The sequence below is a fragment of the Ambystoma mexicanum genome, chromosome 1q, assembly GCF_040938575.1.
Source record: "Ambystoma mexicanum isolate Mex_15411 chromosome 1q, UKY_AmexF1_1, whole genome shotgun sequence".
NCBI lineage: Eukaryota > Metazoa > Chordata > Amphibia > Caudata > Ambystomatidae > Ambystoma > Ambystoma mexicanum.
The window spans coordinates 141,574,900-141,597,418 of record NC_090922.1 but is presented as its reverse complement, the minus strand read 5'-3'; the positions used below and the strand labels follow the sequence as shown (position 1 = coordinate 141,597,418).

Genomic DNA, 22,519 nt, shown 5'->3' with positions numbered 1-22,519 from the left:
ACATCGATTTGAGCTAACACGCAACATTTTCTCCAAAAATGTGAAATAAACTGGCTGCCCCGATCTGAAACTAGGACGGAGGGGAATCTGTGTATTCGGATAATCAGTTCTAGGATCGCCTTTGCCAGGATCGACACTGAGGGTAAGCCTTTTAGTGGAATGAAGTGGGCCATTTTGGATAACAAGTCTACCACCACTAAAATGGTGTTAAATCCATTACAAGGAGGGAGATCAGTGATAAAATCGAGAGACAGTGTATGCCAGGGTGCAGGTGGAACATCCAGAGGTTGCAATAGACCCGATGGTTTTGTTGTTTGAGCTTTGTTTTGTGCACAAATACTGCATGATAGCACAAATTGCTTGATGTCTTTACGCCAGGTTGGCCACCAAAAATGCCGCTTGACCTTGGCTTAAGTTTTTGCAATTCCAGGATGACCTACCAATGATTTGTGGTAAATTGAGATGACCCTTTCCTGAAGCTCCTTATTGAGGAGATAGTGGCGTCCTTGGAAATATGACAAGTGATTTGTAACTGAATGGTGTTTGCTTTTAGTTGGCCAATCCTGCAGAGTCTTGGCGTCAAGGAGATGCGAAATGTCCTTATCGATGTCATCCAGGGCCAGAGATGTCGTAATTCCCAGGATTCTCCCTTCAGGGATTATGGCTACTGGATCTGGGCCTGTGTATGCTTCATCGATCCCAATACGGGATAGAGCATCAGCTTTTCCGTTTCGGCAACCAGGTCGGTATGTAATCACGAAATCGTATTTAGCAAAGAACAGCGCCCATCAGAGTTGGCGAGAAGATTGGGCCTTTGGCGTCTTAAGGTATTGTAGATTGCGATGATCTGTGATTACTGTGATGGTATGTCTTGCTCCTAGAAGATAATGCCACCAGGCTTTAAAAGCTACCTTAATGGCTAAAAGTTCCTTGTCCGTCACAGCGTAATCTAGCTCCTGTGCTGTACAAGTTCGTGACCAAAAGGCCACTGGGTGAAGTTGACCTGCCTCAGGATCCTTTTGAGAAAGGACTGCCCCCATTGCCAGACTGGAAGCGTCGGTTTCTACCACGTACGGGAGATCTGGACGAGGGCGTTTCAGGATTGGAGCTGAAGTGAATTTCTTCTTCAAGTCTTGAAAAGCCTTTTCCGCTTCTTCCGACCACTGAAAGCGCTTATTCTTTCGCAATAGGGATGTGATCGGATGTACCAGTTGCGAAAAGCCCAGAATGAATCGACAATAGAAGTTTGCAAATCCCAGCATACTCTGGACTCCTTTGATTGGAGAGGGCCAATTGAGAATGGCATCTACCTTACGTGAATCCATACGAACACCACGAGGGGTCAGAACAAATCCAAGGAACTCGACCTCGTTAACATGGAAGAAGCATTTTTCTAATTTTGCAAATAACTTGTGCTGCTGGAGTTTTTCAAGGACAGCACAAACATGTTTCACATGATCTTGCTCGGAAGACGAGTACACTAGAATGTCGTCAAAGTATACTACGACACAGACATCAATTAGTTCTCGAAGGACGTTGTTAATAAAATACTGAAACGCCGCCGGGGCGTTACAAAGCCCAAAGGGCATCACCTGATATTCAAATAGCCCATACTTGGTACGGAAGGCGGTTTTCCATTCGTCTCCCTTTTTAACTCGTACGAGATGGTACGCCCCTCTGAGATCTAACTTAGTGTAAATCCGAGCGTCCTTTACTTGGTCCAGCAGTTCAGGGATTAGAGGCAAGGGTTACCGATTTTTTACAGTTACTTGGTTCAATGCACGGTAGTCTATACAATACAAGTCCTTAGATCTCCTTCCTTTTTAGGTACGGAGAATAAGGGCGAGGCCGCCGGGGACTTGGATGGAAGAATTAATCTGTTTGCAAGATACTGGTCTAAGTACTTTTTAAATGAAGATTTTCGGGCTCAGTGTGCGCATAGATCCGACCACTTGGAATCTGACCGCCAGGTATTAGGTCGATCTGGCAGTCGTATGGTCTATGGGGCGGCAGTGTATTGGCTCGATCTTTCTGGAAAACATCCTGACAATCTTGGCATTCCGGACGTAGCGGATTCGTAACACTCATGACTGTTGCCACCTCTTTGGTCACGGGTTCTTCTGCTTGATAGCATGTATGAGCACATTCTGAGAAGGTCAACCTCTTCGCACGCCAGTCAATGCAAGGATTATGTGTTTCTAACCACGGCATTCCCAGAATTATTTGGAATTGTGGAGCTTTGATTAGATCAAACACAATAGCTTCCCGATGCCCATCTTGGCACAACAGAGTCACTTCCGTCGTTGAGTGTGTTACAGGACCTGAAGAGATCTATGTTCCGTCTACGGTGGTGACCAAATCGGTTGTTGCCTTTTTACAAAGAGGAAGATTCATCCTTGAAGCCAATTCCTGATCCATGTAGTTACCGATGGCTCCGCTGTTGATGTAAGCTCTGACCTCATGCATACGAGACGGTTGCTGGTGACTAATGAGAATCATGGGAAAGGTTAGGTGCGAGGTCTGTGAGTCCTCCTTCTCGCTGGACAAGTGGATCTCTACGCTTGTCAGGCATGGTAGTTTTCCGGCTCTGGCTCTGCTCTGACCTTGTCAGCGGCCCGGCTGTCTTGTTGGGTGGTTTCACCGGACACTCTCGGAGGAAATGGTGGCTGTGCCGCAATATAAGCACAACTGATGTTGCCTCCTTTTGTCCCTTTCCGCCTTGGATAGCGGTCCCCGCACACCTCCCATCTGCATGGGCTCGGACAGGTCGGTGGTTTTCGAAGGGTTTTCTTTTGAACAAACAAACACCCGATTTTCCATTCTAGGTCGATCAGCTCTCCGGTTCTGCAGCCTGTGGTCAAGCTGTACCACCAAGTCAATGTATTCCGCACAATCTCTTGGGGGATTGACTACTTGAGCCAAAACGTCTTAACTCGCCTCTCAATCCACGATAAAACAGCGTAGTTCTTTTGTCTTCAGGCCAACCGGTTTCCACTACCAGTCGGTTGAAGTTTGCGATATACGTTAGCAGATCTTGGTTCCCTTGACGCAGAGACAGGAGTTGGTTATCTAATGCTTGGCCTTGGGAGTGTCGGGCGAACAACTTCTCCATATCCTGATGAAACCTCTGAAAGTCCCGTAAGAGGGGGTTGTCTCGATTGACTATTGGTACCGACCAGTCTGCGCCACTGCCTCTGAGAAGAAAGCACAAAGGCCACCTTCGATTGGTCGTTCGGAAAGGCTCCAGGCCTACATAGGAAATGTAGGCGACATTGATTCATAAAAACCGCATACCGTTTTGGGTCTCCCGCAAAGCGTTCAGGTGGAGCTAAAGGTACGGCTCCCGGAAGGACCACCTGTACAGGGTTACTTGACAGAGTTGGGATTGAGGACCCCATTCCAGGTAGCCGTGTTTGGCAGCCTGTGATTGGAGCAATTGTCTGGCTAGGTCATCAGTTCGATCCTTGGCCACAATCAGTTCTCTCCTTAGAGCGTTGGTTTCTTGCCCAGCTGAATGCACCTCTGCCCCGAGTTCCCCCAAAAGCTGGGCTAGCTGGTCAGTCTCTGATGATTCCATGACGCCCAGGTAGAGGATTGTATGAAGGCTTCGCATTCTGTTACGCTCACCTGGTCTCCACAGGGGCGTCTCACGAAGCTGAGCGATGAATGGCTGCATGTGTCTTCTCGGTTGTCACTACTTCCTTCACGAGTGGGAGTGTGCCTAAAATGTTGAAACGAGATGTTAACCAGCTGTGAGGGGGCGGGCTAGACTCCCACCTCCTGTGACCTCCTAGCACTCCCCTCTGATTATGTCTCACCTTTGGTTTATTTATGGCGGACTCTCCGTCCTGCGACTGTATGCAGGGGCGTGTTGATGTTTGTTTAGCCTCTCCAGTGGATCTAGTTGCGTCACTGATCCTGCGGGCTGTAGCGGAGTTCAGAACAACTGTGGCTCTATAGGTAAGTTTCTATGCCATTAGATTCTTGGTATAAGTTTTGCTTAAAAGTTCTTTGTTGCCAAAGTTTCTCACTACTGTGCTTGTTTCTTTTTGCAGATGCGGTTTTCGGTGTGCCAGGTGAACAATTGACACCTCTCTGTGATGTTGAGCAGAATTCCTGCAGGCGAGTACTAGAGCGAAAGTGCAGTGTTGAAATGTTTTCTTTTAAAGAAATGGTTCTTTTCCCCTTGCGCGACTAACCTGATGTTTCTTTACTGTTCTGCAGATGCGGCGACTCCGGAGCGGCGTTCGTGTGTGGATGCTTTGATGGATCGCAGAGGAATGCAGTCCCTGGGTGAGTATTGTCTCTTTATGCTTGCGTTTCCTTTCTACAGGTTCGGCGATTCAGAGAGCGGCTGAAAAGGAAGCCTTCCGGATGGAGCTTCTCAGGTAAGGACTAAACGCTATTCTTGTTCTCGTTCTCTCTTTTCTTCCCTTCTCCACAGATGCTGATATTCGTGGTTCCCAAAACGAGGTGGCTGAAGACCGGGTAAACTGGAGCTAGCAGACACGGTGAGCGTTACCCTGCAGGAGTGCAGAATAACGCAAAGCGTGTTCTGTTCTTAGGGTGTGGTTTATATAGCCTTGTACAAGTAGTCCCAAGTTAAGTAGTCCCTACAGCCACACCCTGCACAAGTAGTTCCAGGTAAAGTAGTCCCTCCAGCCACACCCAAATATACTGTATGGCACAGTCCCTTCAGGCTGGACTGAATGGGTCTCCATGCCCCCTGCAACCTGCCTTACATGGTGGAATAATATGAGCCTGGCGCCAGGACTGACTCCAGGAAGTCTTGAGGCAACCTTTTGGGGCCTTAAAGGTCCCCATGGGTGCCAGCGACTGGGGTAGGCTGGTCTGCTCTTGATGCCTGGGGGCATGCACCATGACAGCAATAGAAACACATGCAAGCAATGGCAAATGCAACTGGAACGCAAATCAGGTGTAAATGCACACATTTTCACAGAGAGCACATGTAAAAAAAAAATGCTTTTTTACATGATAATATTCATTTGACTGGCTTAACCGGCTAACACCTTCCCAGTAACCTGTAACATGTCCTTAACAAATGAGTGCAAAATAGAAAGTGCTCTCATGCAATGGGGTAAGTGTACAGTTATGAGCTGTGTGTCTTCATTCAATGAGAGTTTTAAACATACAGCGTAGCAGAAGCTGCGGATATGGAATTATGGTGCTAAAGAACAACCTCTGATAGATTTTCCAGCACTACAAGTCTTGACAACATAGACTGCGGGTCACATTCCAGTATTTCAAAAACATTCTTGTTTATTCAAAATATTTAAATTAAAACATAAAACACTACCCTCACCAAACACAGTGTAAAAACTAACACTAAAACCTTCAGTATCTAAAAAACCAGGCTTCAAATTATACACATACCCAAGACACAAACGAAATCACATAAAATACAGAAAGAACCTAAATGTGTCAATAAAAAACACATAATCCCAACATGTTTCTGTTCTTCAAAGCCCCTTTCGGGCGAACATTCTTCAGGGGAAAATTTAAAACATCCACTATTCTCCTCAACACCGTGTTGAATGGGTAGTTACAGGCAAACAAAGCCTATAAGAGAAAAGACAGAGTAAACTTATGAGTTCCAAAGGAAGGGGAGTATTACAAAATGTAAATGGGAAGTCAGCTCAACAACTGATGCCAACCTCACACAGGTCTAAAAAGAATAAACCAATTAGATTTACCTTGAAATGGTGAACTTTCAATGCACGTCTGTAAATGACAAATATGCTTATCTCTTGTCAGTGAGAGACCAAAAACTTCAAAAGGCGTCGCAGTCCGCCAAGATATCGCAACACCTAAAAAGAACAAACCAACTTACCAACTTTCAAAGAACCATACTGTAACGCTCACCTGATTCCCGTAGAGGCGCCGGTCTTGACTGGGCGTATACCGTATCTTCAAAGGTGATGTGTAACACACGGCTGGCTCTTTGGGCTGGACCTCTGTGCACTGTATGTTTGACTCGAAGGGTAAGATGTCTGCAGATAATATGGGATTAATGAACTGGGTTATTGAATGTCTCTCTCTTCTTCCCTTTCTCTTCTCCTGTAGAACCCCGAAGGTTAACGCTCTCACCTTAGGTAAGAGAACGCCCTGCTCTCCATCTGCCTCGGGGCAGGCTGCTGTAACCAGTTTCTTCACTGGATAAGGGGAGCAGGCCCTTGACTTCAAAGGACTGCTGTCCGTCGTTTACTGCACGAACGGTAAGTTTCGAGTAATTCTAATGTCTTTAAAGTCTTTAGTAATGATGTCTCTTGTTTTGCAGGGTTCCGGCGATGGTGGATGACGGGCTGAAGTGAGTTGAAGATGGAGCCCGTGTGATGAATAGAAGCGCCTGGAAGCACGTAAGTAAGCGCTTGTTGCCTGCTTCACGATGCGCTCTAACTGTCTTTTTATTTTGCAGGTACAAGTTCGGAGCGGCTGCAGGGTGCCGGAATACCCACTGGGTTAGATGTGGAAAGGAGTAATGGCACGTGAGTATTAAAAGTTCCCCAATGTCTTTAAACGCACCTTGTTTTGTCTTTCAGATGCGGGATGCAGCGCCGAAGGCCTCCGGAGCGTGCGAAGAGTTGGTAAGCTTTTGTCTTTCAGATGCCGGAATGCAGTGTGAAGACCTCCGGAGCGCACGAAGAGTAGGTAAGCCTTGGTCTTTCAGAATGCAGCGCGAGGCGTTGGTGACAGCCGATGGCCCAGGTAAGTGAAGAGCTGTCACTGAAGACCGTAATGCTAACCTGTTCTTTCTTTCTTGTCTTTATAGGTGTTGCTGAAGACTGGATTCAGGATGGTAAGCCTTTTCCTTAGGCCCAGGATCAGATGCAGAAGACACGATGAGCGTTCTGCTGCAGAGGATGCAGAATAACGCAAAGCAAGATTCATCCATCGGTGTGGTTTAAATAGCCTCCTGTAGTGCTTAGGTGTCTCCTTCCACAGCCACGCCTAGGTAAGAAAAGAGTTCCTGCTTTCCAGAAGAGTTCCAGTGTTCTGAACCTAGGGAGTGGCTCCTGCCCCACCCAACAGGAAAAGTAGTTCCAAACAGAAGAGGATCAGAGGCTCAACTGGCAGGCAAGTAAGCAGCATGGTCTGCTGCAGGTAAGTCCACCCAAGCATTATGAGCCCGGCGCTTCCAGCGCTGGGACTAGGCATATTTATGAGCCTGGTGCCACTGGCGCCAGGACTGGGTCCAAAAGGTCCCAATTGGGACTGGTTGGCACTCGGAACCTGGGTTATGAATCTGCTTCCAAGGGAGTTGGGAAAACCCTGACCTTTTGGAAGCAGAGATCATGACACATACACTCTATTTCAGCCAAAGATCACTGAATACACGAGCTATGACATAGTCATGTCGTTTATAGTCATAATTACCTCCACAAAGTTGGGGAAACCCACTGCGTGGGACACAGGGGACAACTCCCTGGTAACGTCAAACGGATCCAATCCACAAACTTATTTGGTATTACGCAGTACCAAGTACCAATCTGCAATAAAATAGGGATCATTCGTAAACTGTGGTGTCTATACAGATCGAAAACAATAATAAACACCAATACCCATGTATTTGCCGGACTACGGTACACCCTGGTGGATAACTAGGTGCCACTTACATGTATAGAAAGGACCACAAAGCTGAACAATTGTGACCCGTGTCTCAAAGGGTACAATACTGATAGAGCTAACCCCAGATGCGGACCAAACAGTGGCATGCATTAAGATCCCTATCTCCGTGAAGTGATAAACACATCATGCGCGCGTGTGTTGCTCAGCCCGGCATGCTCACCTTAAACTTCAATATGCGTGCAAATCGCTATAGAAAACAAGGCTCCAAACGTTTGTGGAGAAACAACAGCCGTGTCACCAGCACATATTCACAAAACCGACAGCGTTGTACGAATTACAAAAGCTTCCGGCATCATAGTAAACACAGAAAAGGGGCTAAACTCATCATCAAAGCGCTCTCTCACGAAAAACGGAGCGGCCATTTTTAAATGAACACCCCGCAAAGGCGAAGATCGGTGTTGAGGAGATTAGTGAACCCCAACCTGGCAAAGTTGGCGCCAAAATTGACATATAATGTAAACAGTATGTTGCAAAGGAAAAGCAGTATCCAATATGTTGCAAATGCCAAAAACACACATTCAATAATTTTGCCATAGCAAGGAGTCAGAGTGGAAGCAAGATATATATATATATATATATATATATATATATATATATATATATATATATATATATATATGAAAAAAATGCCTTTTGGAAAAAGACAGCAAGTGGAGTGCACTCCAGAGAGCAGCTGCAATCAAGAACCAATATCCTTGCAGCAAAAGAAAGTGGAAAGAAACTCCTCAGCACTCCTGGCAACACGTTTTCTTTATTGGTGTGAGTACATCAGGAAGGAAAACAAAAACAACGCGTTTCGCGGTGCACAGACCGCTTGATCACGTGGGTTTGCCAACAACACAGAGAATGGACTGCAATTTATCCCCAGACTGACTCTCTGATTTCACATAGAGAGTGTCCACCTGCTATGGACCATTCGTTCATCATGTTTTGTAAGGCAGCCATATTGGAACGGTTCAACAGTATATAATTACTTATGGAGGAGTTCTAACTTTATCCTCTAATATGTGCCACATGAATTACTTTCATAATTTGTAAATGCATAAAAGACACAAAATGTGTGATGTAACAAAAAATGCATTATTTTCACAAAGCAATCATGTGTTTTTCAATTTCAGCAATATGCCATGGTTTTAGACATAATTTATATGTCTAAGAATGCGTTTGCCAATGCATCAGAAAAGGAGGAATTAGTCTGATGTAACTCCTAGCTGCATGATCATAAATTAGCAATGGTGACCTATGCAAAGTAGCGTCTAGTGTACTCAAATAAACCTCGGACTAGGTGCATATAGACGGTATATGATATGTGCAAAATTGCCAAGTATAAAACATTTGGATGTCTGTGCAAAATAGCATTCTAGCAGCAAAATTACGTGCATAGCAGCAAAAAAATAAAGTGCATAGTGCTCTCCGTCCATGCACATACCTCTCTTATTCATATAAGCCTCTCAACTTTATGCTTTAATAAATGGATACAATATCTGATATATGTCAAATAAAGTGAATCTCTATAAATTTAGATTTTATCCACATTCTGAAGTATGCGCATGGACGTCTGCTCTATTCATCATTCCGCAAAAGTTTCCTCTTTGTAAAGTGCAAAGTGCGTGCAAACTATTGCTAGATCATAAAGTGCATAGTGCATAAAACATCCAAATTCATAATACTAAAAAGAGAACCATATTGATCGTATAAAAGGTAAAGAATGTGTCTCTTTCATATAAACCTATATATATGCATCAAAGATTTTATAGGGGATAGAGTGTATCAGCAATAGAATATAGATAAAACCTTTCTATTATAGAGTCCGTATAGGATTATCATCGGTATGACGCCACAAAACAGGTAAAGTCAAGTTAAAAAATCTCTGTGTTATAGCAACCTCTAAAAATAAAAACCTATATGGTTGCTTATTAAAAACCAATGTTTAAAAACTGCATCACTACTATGAAAGCAAAAGTACCAACCCAATATTTCATAAATAAACATGTGATAATTCCATTTTTACTGATAACATAAGGAATCCACTATGAGACATGTACTGAATGATAAGAGCAGGTTAGAGACATTATAAACTTGAAATTCATGTTCCCAGGAAGGTATATAATTCCTCATCTAAATTGTGACCCCTGGGTTTCTTAGTCTCTAAGTCCAAAATACACCTGGTTTCCAGCTGTCGTAATGCTAACTCGCGATTGCCTCCTCTAAGTGGTTTGGTAATTGTATGTATGCCGAAAAAAGTAAAGCCCTCCAATTGGCCCCCATGTTGATGCTTAAAATGTAGAGCCATAGGGTAAGTTGGATCGGCATGCTTAATTGCCCTGATATGTTGTAGTACCCTTAATTTAAGTTGTCCTTTGGTGCTACCAACATACCACTTGTTACATGGGCAATTCAACACATATACCACATACTCAGTTTCACAAGTTATTCTGGACACAATCTTAATGTTCTTCCCTAAAATAGGATGTAAATAACAGCTAGTGTTAACTGCGTAGGTACATGCTTTACATTTGGAACATTTTTGGAAGCCCGGTCTCTTGATGTTCATCCAACTGGCTCCTGATTGATTAACCAGAGGGCTCATAAAACTAGGCACCAGGGTATCTTTCATTGAAGGTGATCTACGGAATGTAATATTGACTTTGGGTGCCAGGCTCTCGCCCAAGTGTTCATCTAATCTTAGAACATGCCAGTGCTTTTGTAATACTTGGCGAATGTTACGCGCCCCGTTACCAAAAGTCAAAATTAGACGTGTATCTGTGTTCTCCGTATTTTTCGTTTGCACAGAATTAGAAGTCAGTAAGAGGGAGCGGTCCATGTCTCTAACTTTTAGAAATGCTCTTTCCAATATTTTGATTGGGTAGCCGCGATTTTTAAATCTCTGGGCCATCCAGGCACATTCACTGTCAAAGATGTTAATATTTGAGCAATTTCTACGTATGCGTATAAATTCGCCATACGGAATGCTCCATTTTAGGGCTGTGGGATGGCTACTCTTTGCGTGTAATGGTATGTTTGAGCTGGTTGGCTTTCTGTGTAGGCTGCTGGTGAGTTCTCCATTAACTACTTTAATTGCAATATCCAAGAAAACTACCTCAGTCTTGCTATGGTTCTCAGTAAATTGGAGGTTTAAATTATTAATGTTTAACATCCTCACAAAAGTCTAGCCATTCTTGATCATTGCCATCCCAGATCACAAACAGATCATCAATATATCGCAGCCATAGGATTATTTTGTCTGTGTATAAAGTGTTGCCTGAATGCCAGACAACAAACTTCTCCCACCAGCCCATGGTTAAATTAGCATATGAAGGAGCAAACGTAGTGCCCATGGCAGTGCCTTGAAGTTGAATAAAATACTCCTTAACAAACAGAAAACAATTATTGGTTAAGCAAAATCTGATCATCTCCAATATCATAGTGCCATGTTGCATGTAGTTCATGGACCTGGTGTACAAAAAATACTCGCAAGCTTTAAGGCCATCTTCGTGTCGAATTGAAGTGTAGAGAGAGACCACATCTAGAGTTGTTAACAAATAAGAAGTTTCCCATGGAATACCCTCTATTCTGCTCAAAAAATCTTTAGTGTCCCTTAAATAGGAGGGCAGAGTGGTAACAAAAGTAATCAGTGTTTCATCCACAAACCGCGATAGGTTTTCCAACAGTGTCCCACATAGTGTGACAATAGGTCTGCCTGGAGGTCTTGTCAAGCTTTTGTGTACTTTAGGCAGAAAATAAATCGTTGGAATAGTGGGAAATTTAGGTTGTAAATATGTACACATGTCTTCGTCTAGCAGGTCTCTCTCCTTCCAAGTCTGTAAAAGGTCCGATAGTAACACTCTCATGGTTTCAGAAGGGTCAGCTTGTAATTTTGAGTAACAGTTTTTGTCTGTTAGTTGCCTATGAGCTTCCTTGATGTAATCAGTCCGGTTCATCATGACTATATTAGTCCCCTTATCTGATGGTTTAATAATATACTCTTTCATAGCCCCAAGTTGTTTAAGTGTGCATTGTTGGGGTGGGGTCAAGTTTGTTCTCACAGGTTGCCGTGACTTCCAAATTTTTTTAAGATCATTAATGACCAGGTCCTGAAATGCCTCAACATGGCCTCCCGGATTGAACATGGGGTTAAATTTAGATTTTATTTTGAGCGCTGTTTTGCCTGGCCAACTTGTATCTGCATTAGTAAGTTCCAAATCTGTGTTAGTCATCAAATCTGTATTTTCAAATTCCAAATCTTCAAGGATGCGCAGAGTGAGAGTGTCCTGTATGGAAACATCAGTGCGTCCTGGGTGACAGACTTTGGTCTTAGGTTTTGGCGGAAACATGGCAAAGAATTTTTTTAATCTGATTTTCCGCATAAATTTATCAAAGTCTATGCGGGTTTCAGCATAATCATAGACAGAGGTAGGACAAAAGTTTAATCCCAGTCTTAAGACTTGATTTTCAGCCGCAGTCAGCTCATGGGAAGAGAGGTTGATTATGGACATATCTGGTAATTCTGTCGTGGTTGAATTCATTTCTTTATTCCAGAGCGTGTTAAGCGCTCCGGTTTTTCCATGTTTGTTGAAGATCCCGCGTCTTCCCCTCCTTGTCTTTTTCTTCCTCTTTGATTCGAAGCCTTGCCTCGGCCTCTGCCTCTTGTTTTTTTGCCACTGTTTAGTCTGCCATCCATACCCAACAGCTTCATTTCCTCTAAAAAATTTAATTTTCTCAAAGGTTGTTCACTCTCACTCTCAGTAGTGTCAATATCTGAGGATGATGGTTCTATAGAACTGGTATTTGTGGACACTGGGGCTTGCAAAGGAAGTTTTTTCCTTAGTGTGTCAAAGCGTTTAGCAAAGGTCAATACTCTTCCTTGTTCGTAATCATTTCTATCACGTATGAATTTCCTCTGCTTACGTAATTTGATATCTTCCTCAAACATTTTATATCCCTTTTCCATGTTGATGCGTAGATTTTTCCCCTCTTCGCTTTCCTCTAGACTCTGCAATTGTTCTGTAACTTCCTTTATTTTATCCAGTATTTTGTGTCTGTCCATTCTGGCATATTTAATCAAGATGTTAAGGAAGTTAACTGAGCAAGCATTACTGGACTCTCCCCATTCTTGTAGCATAGCAGGATCTTGATCTTCGAACGAGGGTGTGGTAAGGATACGTAAACCTCTTGGAATACGTCCTACATCAATGTAATTTTGTAGAGAGGATTCTTCCCACCATTTACTGATCTCTCTTTTACGTAGCTTCTCCAGTTCTCTTAGAAGTTTCACCTCATTACTAGACTGTGTCTCTGACATCTGCTCCTTGGGTGCATCTTTATTGGGTATGGGTTGCTTTTCACAGAAAAGTGACGCAGCTTGTATTTTTCGAATGTTTTCCCTTTCCTGTTGTGTTGCCATAATCAATACAATGTATTGTTGTTGAGGTGTTTGACCACTTTATAGCTTGAACAAATGTTCGCTCTAACGCCAACAGCAAGCCACAATGTGGAAATGCTGTAATTACTTTAACGGACTGTCCTCGGACCATACGAGACTTGAATAAGTAGAGGAAACAGAAAAGAATGGAACGTTCACAGACCTGCTGCAACTGATGCGGGCTCGACGTGTCCTCCGACGCGCCGAACTCGTCATCCGCAGTACAGCAGGTAACCGGCCCGCTCCTCCTCCCTGTATCCTCACGATACGTGGTTACTGTGGACAGACCGGAGCACACAAAACAGCTCCAAAGACGGATCAAATGGACGGAGTTGTGCGCTTCTGTGAAATGGGCGGGTGCAGATTCCAGCGCCGTTGAGCCTTCAGCGCGATAATATGAAAAAAATGCCTTTTGGAAAAAGACAGCAAGTGGAGTGCACTCCAGAGAGCAGCTGCAATCAAGAACCAATATCCTTGCAGCAAAAGAAAGTGGAAAGAAACTCCTCAGCACTCCTGGCAACACGTTTTCTTTATTGGTGTGAGTACATCAGGAAGGAAAACAAAAACAACGCGTTTCGCGGTGCACAGACCGCTTGATCACGTGGGTTTGCCAACAACACAGAGAATGGACTGCAATTTATCCCCAGACTGACTCTCTGATTTCACATAGAGAGTGTCCACCTGCTATGGACCATTCGTTCATCATGTTTTGTAAGGCAGCCATATTGGAACGGTTCAACAGTATATAATTACTTATGGAGGAGTTCTAACTTTATCCTCTAATATGTGCCACATGAATTACTTTCAAAATTTGTAAATGCATAAAAGACACAAAATGTGTGATGTAACAAAAAATGCATTATTTTCACAAAGTAATCATGTGTTTTTCAATTTCAGCAATATGCCATGGTTTTAGACATAATTTATATGTCTAAGAATGCGTTTGCCAATGCATCAGAAAAGGAGGAATTAGTCTGATGTAACTCCTAGCTGCATGATCATAAATTAGCAATGGTGACCTATGCAAAGTAGCGTCTAGTGTACTCAAATAAACCTCGGACTAGGTGCATATAGACGGTATATGATATGTGCAAAATTGCCAAGTATAAAACATTTGGATGTCTGTGCAAAATAGCATTCTAGCAGCAAAATTACGTGCATAGCAGCAAAAAAATAAAGTGCATAGTGCTCTCCGTCCATGCACATACCTCTCTTATTCATATAAGCCTCTCAACTTTATGCTTTAATAAATGGATACAATATCTGATATATGTCAAATAAAGTGAATCTCTATAAATTTAGATTTTATCCACATTCTGAGGTATGCGCATGGACGTCTGCTCTATTCATCATTCCGCAAAAGTTTCCTCTTTGTAAAGTGCAAAGTGCGTGCAAACTATTGCTAGATCATAAAGTGCATAGTGCATAAAACATCCAAATTCATAATACTAAAAAGAGAACCACATTGATCGTATAAAAGGTAAAGAATGTGTCTCTTTCATATAAACATATATATATGCATCAAAGATTTTATAGGGGATAGAGTGTATCAGCAATAGAATATAGATAAAACCTTTCTATTATAGAGTCCGTATAGGATTATCATCGGTATGACGCCACAAAACAGGTAAAGTCAAGTTAAAAAATCTCTGTGTTATAGCAACCTCTAAAAATAAAAACCTATATGGTTGCTTATTAAAAACCAATGTTTAAAAACTGCATCACTACTATGAAAGCAAAAGTACCAACCCAATATTTCATAAATAAACATGTGATAATTCCATTTTTACTGATAACATCAGGAATCCACTATGAGACATGTACTGAATGATAAGAGCAGGTTAGAGACATTATAAACTTGAAATATATATATATGACAATGCATTACTTACCGTAAAAGCATTTCTGATGGTTGTATCTGCTTAGATTCACATGCTGTGCATAGGTCCGACATCCAGTGGTCACTGCGGAGTATTGCATTTTGTTTTTCGTAGTCGAAAAGGGGACGTCGACAAGGCGTGTCTGTAACACTATCCCTATAGTGACGTGCGTTGTACCCATAATCCCTCACGCGTCGAGGTCCCTCTGTATTTTTCTGCCCTGAGGGAGCCTTCTCGACGTGAGTGAGTACAGAAAAGAGATATATAGAAAAGGATGTCTATGTTCCTTCCATCCAAGCGGGGAGGAAGGGTGGGCGCATGTGAATCTAAGCAGATACAACCATCAGAAATGCTTTTACGGTAAGTAATGCATTGTCTTCTGATGTTTGTTAATCTGCTTAGAATCACATGCTGTGCATAGACTAGCGAGCAGTACCCGGAGTTGGAGGTGGGTTGTGAGAAGGAACAGTAGAGAAAAGATGTCTTAATACTGCTTGTCCCACCTGGGAATCAGATCTAGAGTGGGCATCTAGACAGTAGTGTTTTGTAAAGGTGTGTACAGAACTCCAGGTTGCCGCTTTGCAGATGGACTCAAGGGGAACATTTGCAATGAATGCTATGGATGCCCCAGTGCCTCGAGTAAAGTGTGCTCTTGGCTTGAAGGGTAGTTCTCTCTTAGCAAGAGAGAAACAGAGAGTAATGCATTGTACAATCCATCTAGATATAGTGGATTTTGAAACTGCATCTCCTTCTCTTCCTGCTGCCACCGAGACAAAGAACTGATTAGTCTTTCTCAGTGGACTAGTTCTTTCCATGTAAAACATGACAGCTCTGCGCACATCAAGTGTATGCAGGCTTTTTTCTCCTAGATTTGAAGGATTTTGAAAGAATGTTGGTAGTTCTATAGACTGGTTGACATGAAATTTGGAGATGAATTTCGGTGCGAACCTTGGGTGTGTGCGTAGAACCACTTTATCCTTGTGAACTGTTACAAAGGGGTCTAAAACCGAAAGGGCCTGTAGTTCACTTACTCTCCTAATGGAAGTAATAGATATTAAGAAAGCAGTCTTAAGAGTGAGATCTTTAAGAGTTGCCTTGTGCATGGGTTCAAAGGGTGACCTCATGAGCCTGGTGAGTACCACATTTCGATCCCAGCCGGGAGCTGGGTTTGCTATTGGAGGGTGTATTCTCTTTACCCCTTCCATGAAGGCTTTGATTACTGGGATCTTCCACCACGATACTTTGAGTTGTGAAGTGGTGTAAGCAGAAAGCGCCGCCAGGTGTACTTTAATAGAATTGAATACTAGACCCGAGTCCAGTAAATGGGTCAGGTACAGAATAATTTGTGTGGGAGAGCAGTCAACGGGGTTGATACTCTTCCCTCTACACCAGATGACAAATCTTTTCCATTTGCTAGAATAGCCGTGACGAGTGTTAGGCTTTCTTGCCTCTCTGAGGATGTCCATGCACCTCTGTGGAAGTTGTAAATGTCCAAATTCTATGACCTCAGGAGCCAGGCTGCTAAGTTCATGGTCTGAGGGCATGGGTGCAGTGTCCTGCCCCTGTCTTGTGACAGCATGTTGTACGGGCAGGGCAGTTTCACTGGAGGAGATAGAGACATCTTCAACAAGTGAGCGAACCATGGCTGTCGGGCCCACATAGGGGCCACCAGTATCATGGTAACTTGTTCCTGGTGCAGCTTGTTGAGAAGGGGAGTCGGGGGAAAAGCGTAAACAAATTTCCCTGACCATGGACTCGATAGACCGTTACCCTTGGGCTGGTTCTGGGGGTACCTGGAGGCGTAATCTTGGCATTGAGAGTTTTCCAGAGTTGCGAACAGGTCTATTTCTGGGAAACCCCACTGTGTGAAGACGTCGAAGACGATGTCTTCCTGTAACCGCCATTCATACTCTACGGGCAGGGGGAAGTCTCTGCTGAGTTTGTCTGCTAGCAAATTGAGTTCCCCTGGTACATGTTGTGATAGTAGGAACATGTTGTGTCTGAGAGCCCACTTCCAGATGTTCTGGGACAGCTTGGACAGTCCTGGAGAGTGAGTGCCCCCTTGCTTGTTGAGGTAGTACATGGCTGTGGTGCTGTCTGTGAGGACCATCACTGTCTTTCCTTGTAGGTCTTCCTGAAAGGCTTTCAGTGCTTTGAACACCGCTAGTAGTTCCAGCAGGTTTATATGCTTGGATGCTAAGCTCGGAGTCCACGCTCCGTGAGCAGTCTGATGGGATAGGTGAGCCCCCCATCCTGTAAGGGATGCGTCTGTGGTTAGAGTGGCTTCCACTGCGGGTGTGGCAAAAGTTTTCACTAATAACAGGTTTTCTTTTGTCCACCACCGTAGCGAGAGAACCAAGGCCTGCGAGACCACCACTAGATCGTCCCAATGTCCGCTGGCCTGACACCACTGGCTGTTGAGCCACTCTTGCATTGGGCGCATGCGCAGGCGCACGTGAGGTACCAAATAACTACATGACGCCATCATTCCTAGCAAGCGCATTGCTTTGCGTACCGTCATCTCTCGACCTGCCACATAATGGGGGATCTGAAACAGCATGTTTTGGACCCTCTCGTTGGAGGGGAAGACGAGGCCGTCCCTTGTTCGAATTAGAGCCCCTAGGAATTGTTTGATTTGGCTGGGGTCTAAGCTGGACTTCTTTTCGTTGATGGAGAAGCCCAGTTGGAACAAAAGGTCTACGGTCTTTTGGGTATTGGAGAAGCATGTTTCGAAAGAATCCCCTGTTATGAGCCAGTCGTCGAGGTAAGGGTATACCGGGATGGATAACCTGCGCAGGTGGGCCGCTGCCACTGCCAGTACCTTCGTGAATACCGTTGGTGCAGATGCTATCCCGAAGGGTAGTACTCTGAACTGGTAGTGTTTGTTCTCTATCTTGAACCTGAGGTATTTTCTGTGCGCTGGCAACATTAAAATATGAAAGTATGCATCTCTCATGTCTAGTGTTGTCATGTAATCCCCCTGTGATAACAGTGGGATTACTTCCTGCAAGGTCACCATACAAAACTTTTGGGGTCTGACAAACTTGCTCGCTGGGCGCAGATCTAATACAGGGCGCATGGTTAAGTCCTTTTTGGGTACAAGGAAGTACACTGAATAAATACCTTCTGTTACCTGAGATAGGGGGACAGCCTCTATAGCTTCTTTTTTCAGTAGCTCTTCTACTTCTTGTAGTAGAATGGTGAGGTGTTCCGGTGTCATGCGTCGGTTCCGTGGGGGTCTGTTCTTCGGGGAACCGTTGAATTCGATGCAGTATCCGTGGGCTATGGTGGATAATACCCAGCGGTCTGACGATATTCCCTCCCATGCTGAAAGGAACGATGTTAGCCGGCCCCCGACCGGTGATGCATGGGAGGGGACCCGAATCTTTGGGTCATTTGTTGGTATTGGGCGTGGAACCTTTGGGGCTGGAGCCGCGACCTCTTCCCCTGCCACGGCGTTGGCCTCTTTGACTGAACTGGGTGTTGTTACCCTGATTAGAGGGCCAGCTGGTAGCAGAGTAAAATTGCTGTTGGTTTTGCTGCTGGCGTTGGCCACGAAAGGAGCGTCTATTGCCATAGCCGCGTCTGTTAGGGGGCCTAGAAATTTGGTCAAAAGTTTTGATGGTATCAAACTCTTTCTTTGCATGTTCTAGGGCCTCATCAACTGCTTTCCCAAACAGATGTGTTTCTTCTATGGGCTTATTTATCAGGGAAGCCTGGGTTTCCGGCTTAAATCCCGAATTGCGCAGCCAGACATGGCGTTTGAGAAGTGTTCCCTGAACCAGGGAACGGCCAGCCGTCTCTGCGGCATCTAAGGAGTTCTTTACGATGCCCTGGTTTACAAGAGTTCCCTCTGAGATTGTAGCTAACAGGCGTGAACGCAGGGGTTCTGGTGCGTCCTCGGCTTCGCTGCGCAGCTTGCTCCACTGTGCATCTGCGTAGCTAGCTAGTAGGGAATTGTTATTCGCAATCCTAGTTGAAAAGGCGGCGGACGTCGTGATTCTCTTCCCAAGTGCGTAGAGCTTTTTGCCCTCTTTTTCAGGTGGTGCCTCACTAGTGGATAGTGGTACCCCTGCTCTTTTCCTTGTATTGGTAACTACGAGGGAGTCCGGAATAGAATGGCCTCTGATGTACAACGGGTCAGAGGGCGAAGGGCTGAAGAGCTTTTCTATCCGAGGGTTGACCCCTCTGACTAAGGCAGGATTGGAAAGGGAAGGAGATATTCTTCTCTTTATAGAAGCCAGGAGCGGAATAGACTGACTAACAGGGGCTTTTTCTTTAATAACTTTCTCTACAAAGTCTATGTCAGGAAGAGTCTCCCCTGTGTCTATTTCAAAATGCGCTGCTGCCTTGCGCAATAGTGCATTAAGTGAAGGTTGGTCATCTATGGGAGAGGTGTTTCCAATAGGTGAATCCTTGGGAGGGGAAGGGTGAAAGACATCAGGGTCTGAGTGCACTGATGGGGATTGCCAAGGCTGCGAGGTAGCTGTATCTTCTTCGAAAGCTCCTGCACTAGTGTAAGAAATTTCTTCAAGCCCCTCTTCCTCATGTTCTTCCTCTCCACCCAAACACTCATCATCCTCCTGGAGGTATTGCTCCTCTTCCGTGAGGTCATATACGTCTGTAGAAGGGGGAAAAAGCCTAGGAATTTTTACCCTAGGGTCATCCTGGGGCCATTCTCTTAGTCTTTTGGGTGTGGGTGGGTTTTGGTTTCCCAAAAACCTTTCCATTTTCTCCATACAAGAATGGAGTCTTTCAAGGGTCTCATGGGGGACCCCTGAATAGTCTAGAGGGGGGAAATCAGTGTTTTCACCTTCAAAACGCTTAGAATGCTCCCACAATGTCGAAGAAAGGTTTCCGTCGTCATCTGAAAAGCCCTCCGGTAGTTCCGAAGTGCTCTTAGATGAAAGGGGCACTTCCTGGCTACTCTTATGCTTTTTTGGCGTTTCTATAGCTTTTTGTGCGGTATTCGACGTTTGTTTCGTCGTCCGCTTAGGTGAGTCTTCGGAAACAATTCTCGCCAGGCTCTCGACAACGAGTTTGTCAGTAGAGGACTCTGGTGTCGACGTTGCCTGCGTTACGCGTTGTTCCTCGACGGCCGCTCTATGGAGCGTTACGTCGGATGATTTTGGGGTAGCGCCCGTGTTTGATGAAAGCCCAATCGCTGGTCGCAGCTGCGTTTGCGGGTGGGGCTTGAGACCCTTACGTTCTGAGGTAGACGCCGGAGTCCCCTGCGTCCCCTTCGGCGCTGATGGATCCTTCGTCTTCGACGAAGAAGAGCCGTGGGTTGTGTGCTTAGGCTTATGGGGACGGACGTCGAGGAGCGCGAGCGCTCCTTCTGGGGGTTAATGACTTCCGTAACGGACGTCGAGTTATCACCCTCCTCGTCACTTTCTGTAACAGCGGCGGCGGGTGAGGAAACTGACTTCGACATAGCGTAGTCCGCCCACCTCTTAACTTTGCGTTCTTTAAGAGTTCTTGGTTTCAAGAGCTTACAGGCCGCGCAGCTGTCCTCCTTATGATCGAGGGGCAAGCAACGATTACAGAGCTTGTGTTTGTCCTTCCAAGTGTATTTGCCCCTACAGCGTGGGCAAAACTTAAAAAGTGTCCTCTCCATAGCTGAGGCAATAATAACTGGTGATAACAACCCCAAGGGAAAGATTGGGGAGAAAGAAAGACATTCTCAAAGAGAAGATAAAAGTTCGAACCCCCACTCTCCCTACTGTATGTTGGCCGGCGAGGCCAGGCCATGTGTTCGGCAGCGCCGAAGGATCTCCTCCGTCTCTTCCCCTCTGTCGAAAACTTGCTCGGCGGAGAAACAGCTTCACAGCTAACGTCGAGGGAAGGGATCTTTAACAATATAATAAGTATAATTAAGGACCAAGGTCCGTAGTAAGTATTTGCAATGTCTCTCTAGGAGCTCCGCGTAAGGCGACCAGAAGCTGGGCGGAAAAAAACAATCTGAGGGACCTCGACGCGTGAGGGATTATGGGTACAACGCACGTCACTATAGGGATAGTGTTACAGACACGCCTTGTCGACGTCCCCTTTTCGACTACGAAAAACAAAATGCAATACTCCGCAGTGACCACTGGATGTCGGACCTATGCACAGCATGTGATTCTAAGCAGATTAACAAACATCAGAAATATATATATGGCAAGATCACATATTACTCTTTATATTTGACTGACCAAATGCCAATCAATGCTTTCATTAAGCCATAAGACATTGCTTTGTAATTTGAAAATAATTTTCTACTCCAAGTTCAATAGTTTTTGATCTGTCTCACCTTTGCTGTTACCATGCACTTTTTTCAATATAAGCCAGGTAAAGTCGTTACAGCCATGTTTCATGTCAAAAAAATGTTTAACTAAAGGAGCTGTGACTACTTGATTTCTAATGCAGTCCGATGTTCCACCATTCGGACTTTACACTGCCTATTGGTCTTACCCACATAATGTAGGCCACACGGGCACGTAATTAGATACACAACATTAGATGTATTACAATTAGTCATTTCACTAAACACCCATTTGACATTGGGCAAAATTTGAATGGATCTGATTTCTTTAGTTTGGGCACACATACTCCATTTGCCACATGGAAAGTGTCCTTTCACTTCGGGTAACCCCCATAGTCTTGATTGTCTAACAAGGGGTGCACTCATTTCTGTCACATCATTCCTAATCAGGACATTCCTTAAGTTTTGACTTTTTCTGAAGGCCACCAAAAGGTGGCAAAACCTTTTTGCCTCGATAAACTTTCTTCCATGTTTTCATAACAATAGTTTTAATTTTGTAAGATAAATTGGAAAAAGTGTTTACAAAAACAGTACCAATCTTTTTCTTCGTCTTCACATTTTTCTCTAACAGAGTCTCCCGATTGTTGTTGTACGCTCTTTTAGAAGCAGTTCTAATCACTCTAGGCGGATAGCCTTTGGCTAACAATTTCTGGGTAAGTACATCCGCACTCTGGCTGAAATCCTCTTTCCTACTACTGTTTCTTTTCAACCTTAAAAACTGTCCAAAAGGTATGTTGGTTTTTAAATGCTTAGCATGATGACTGTTGAAGTGCAATAGAGAGTTTTTATCGGTAGTCTTAGTATAGGGCTTCACTTGTAATAGTCCATTATGATGGAAGATGGTAATGTCCAAAAAGTGAGTCTCAAGATCACATATGGACCCAGTGAACTTGAAGAAATGATTTTGTTGGTTAAGCCAAATCACAAAACAGTCAGCTTCTTCTCTGGTGCCATCCCATACGATCAGTATGTCATCTATATACCTCAGCCACTTCCTCAAATGATGGATAAAAGGATTAGTGGCTGGGTATGTCACAGTTTTTTCAAAGTACTCAACATATAGGTTAGCTAAATTAGGGGCCATGGCTGCCCCCATGGCAGTACCCTCCGTTTGTTGGAAAAAGGTGCCTTGAAATTGAAAGAAATTTTGAGTCAGGGCAAACTCTGTACACCATAGAATAAAAGCACTGCTCACAGGGTGGCCATCCTCTCTACTGAGCAAAATGTCCTCAACCACCTCTAGTGTTGCTCTTTGCGGTATCATAG

At 44.4% G+C, this 22,519-nt stretch overlaps 1 protein-coding gene and 1 long non-coding RNA gene across 4 annotated transcripts in view; one reads left to right on the top strand and one right to left on the bottom strand.

Moving 5' to 3' along the window:
* KLHL36 (kelch like family member 36) overlaps positions 1–22,519 on the bottom strand; it is a 247,898-nt gene that overhangs the window by 6,367 nt on the left and 219,012 nt on the right. The gene's annotated exons all lie outside the window — the stretch shown is intronic.
* The window catches only part of LOC138525955 (uncharacterized), a 242,584-nt gene that overhangs the window by 35,657 nt on the left and 184,408 nt on the right, over positions 1–22,519 (top strand). The window contains exon 2 of the long non-coding RNA XR_011283458.1: positions 21,825–21,906. This is a non-coding gene — a long non-coding RNA (uncharacterized lncRNA). The remainder of the gene's footprint in view (positions 1–21,824; positions 21,907–22,519) is intronic.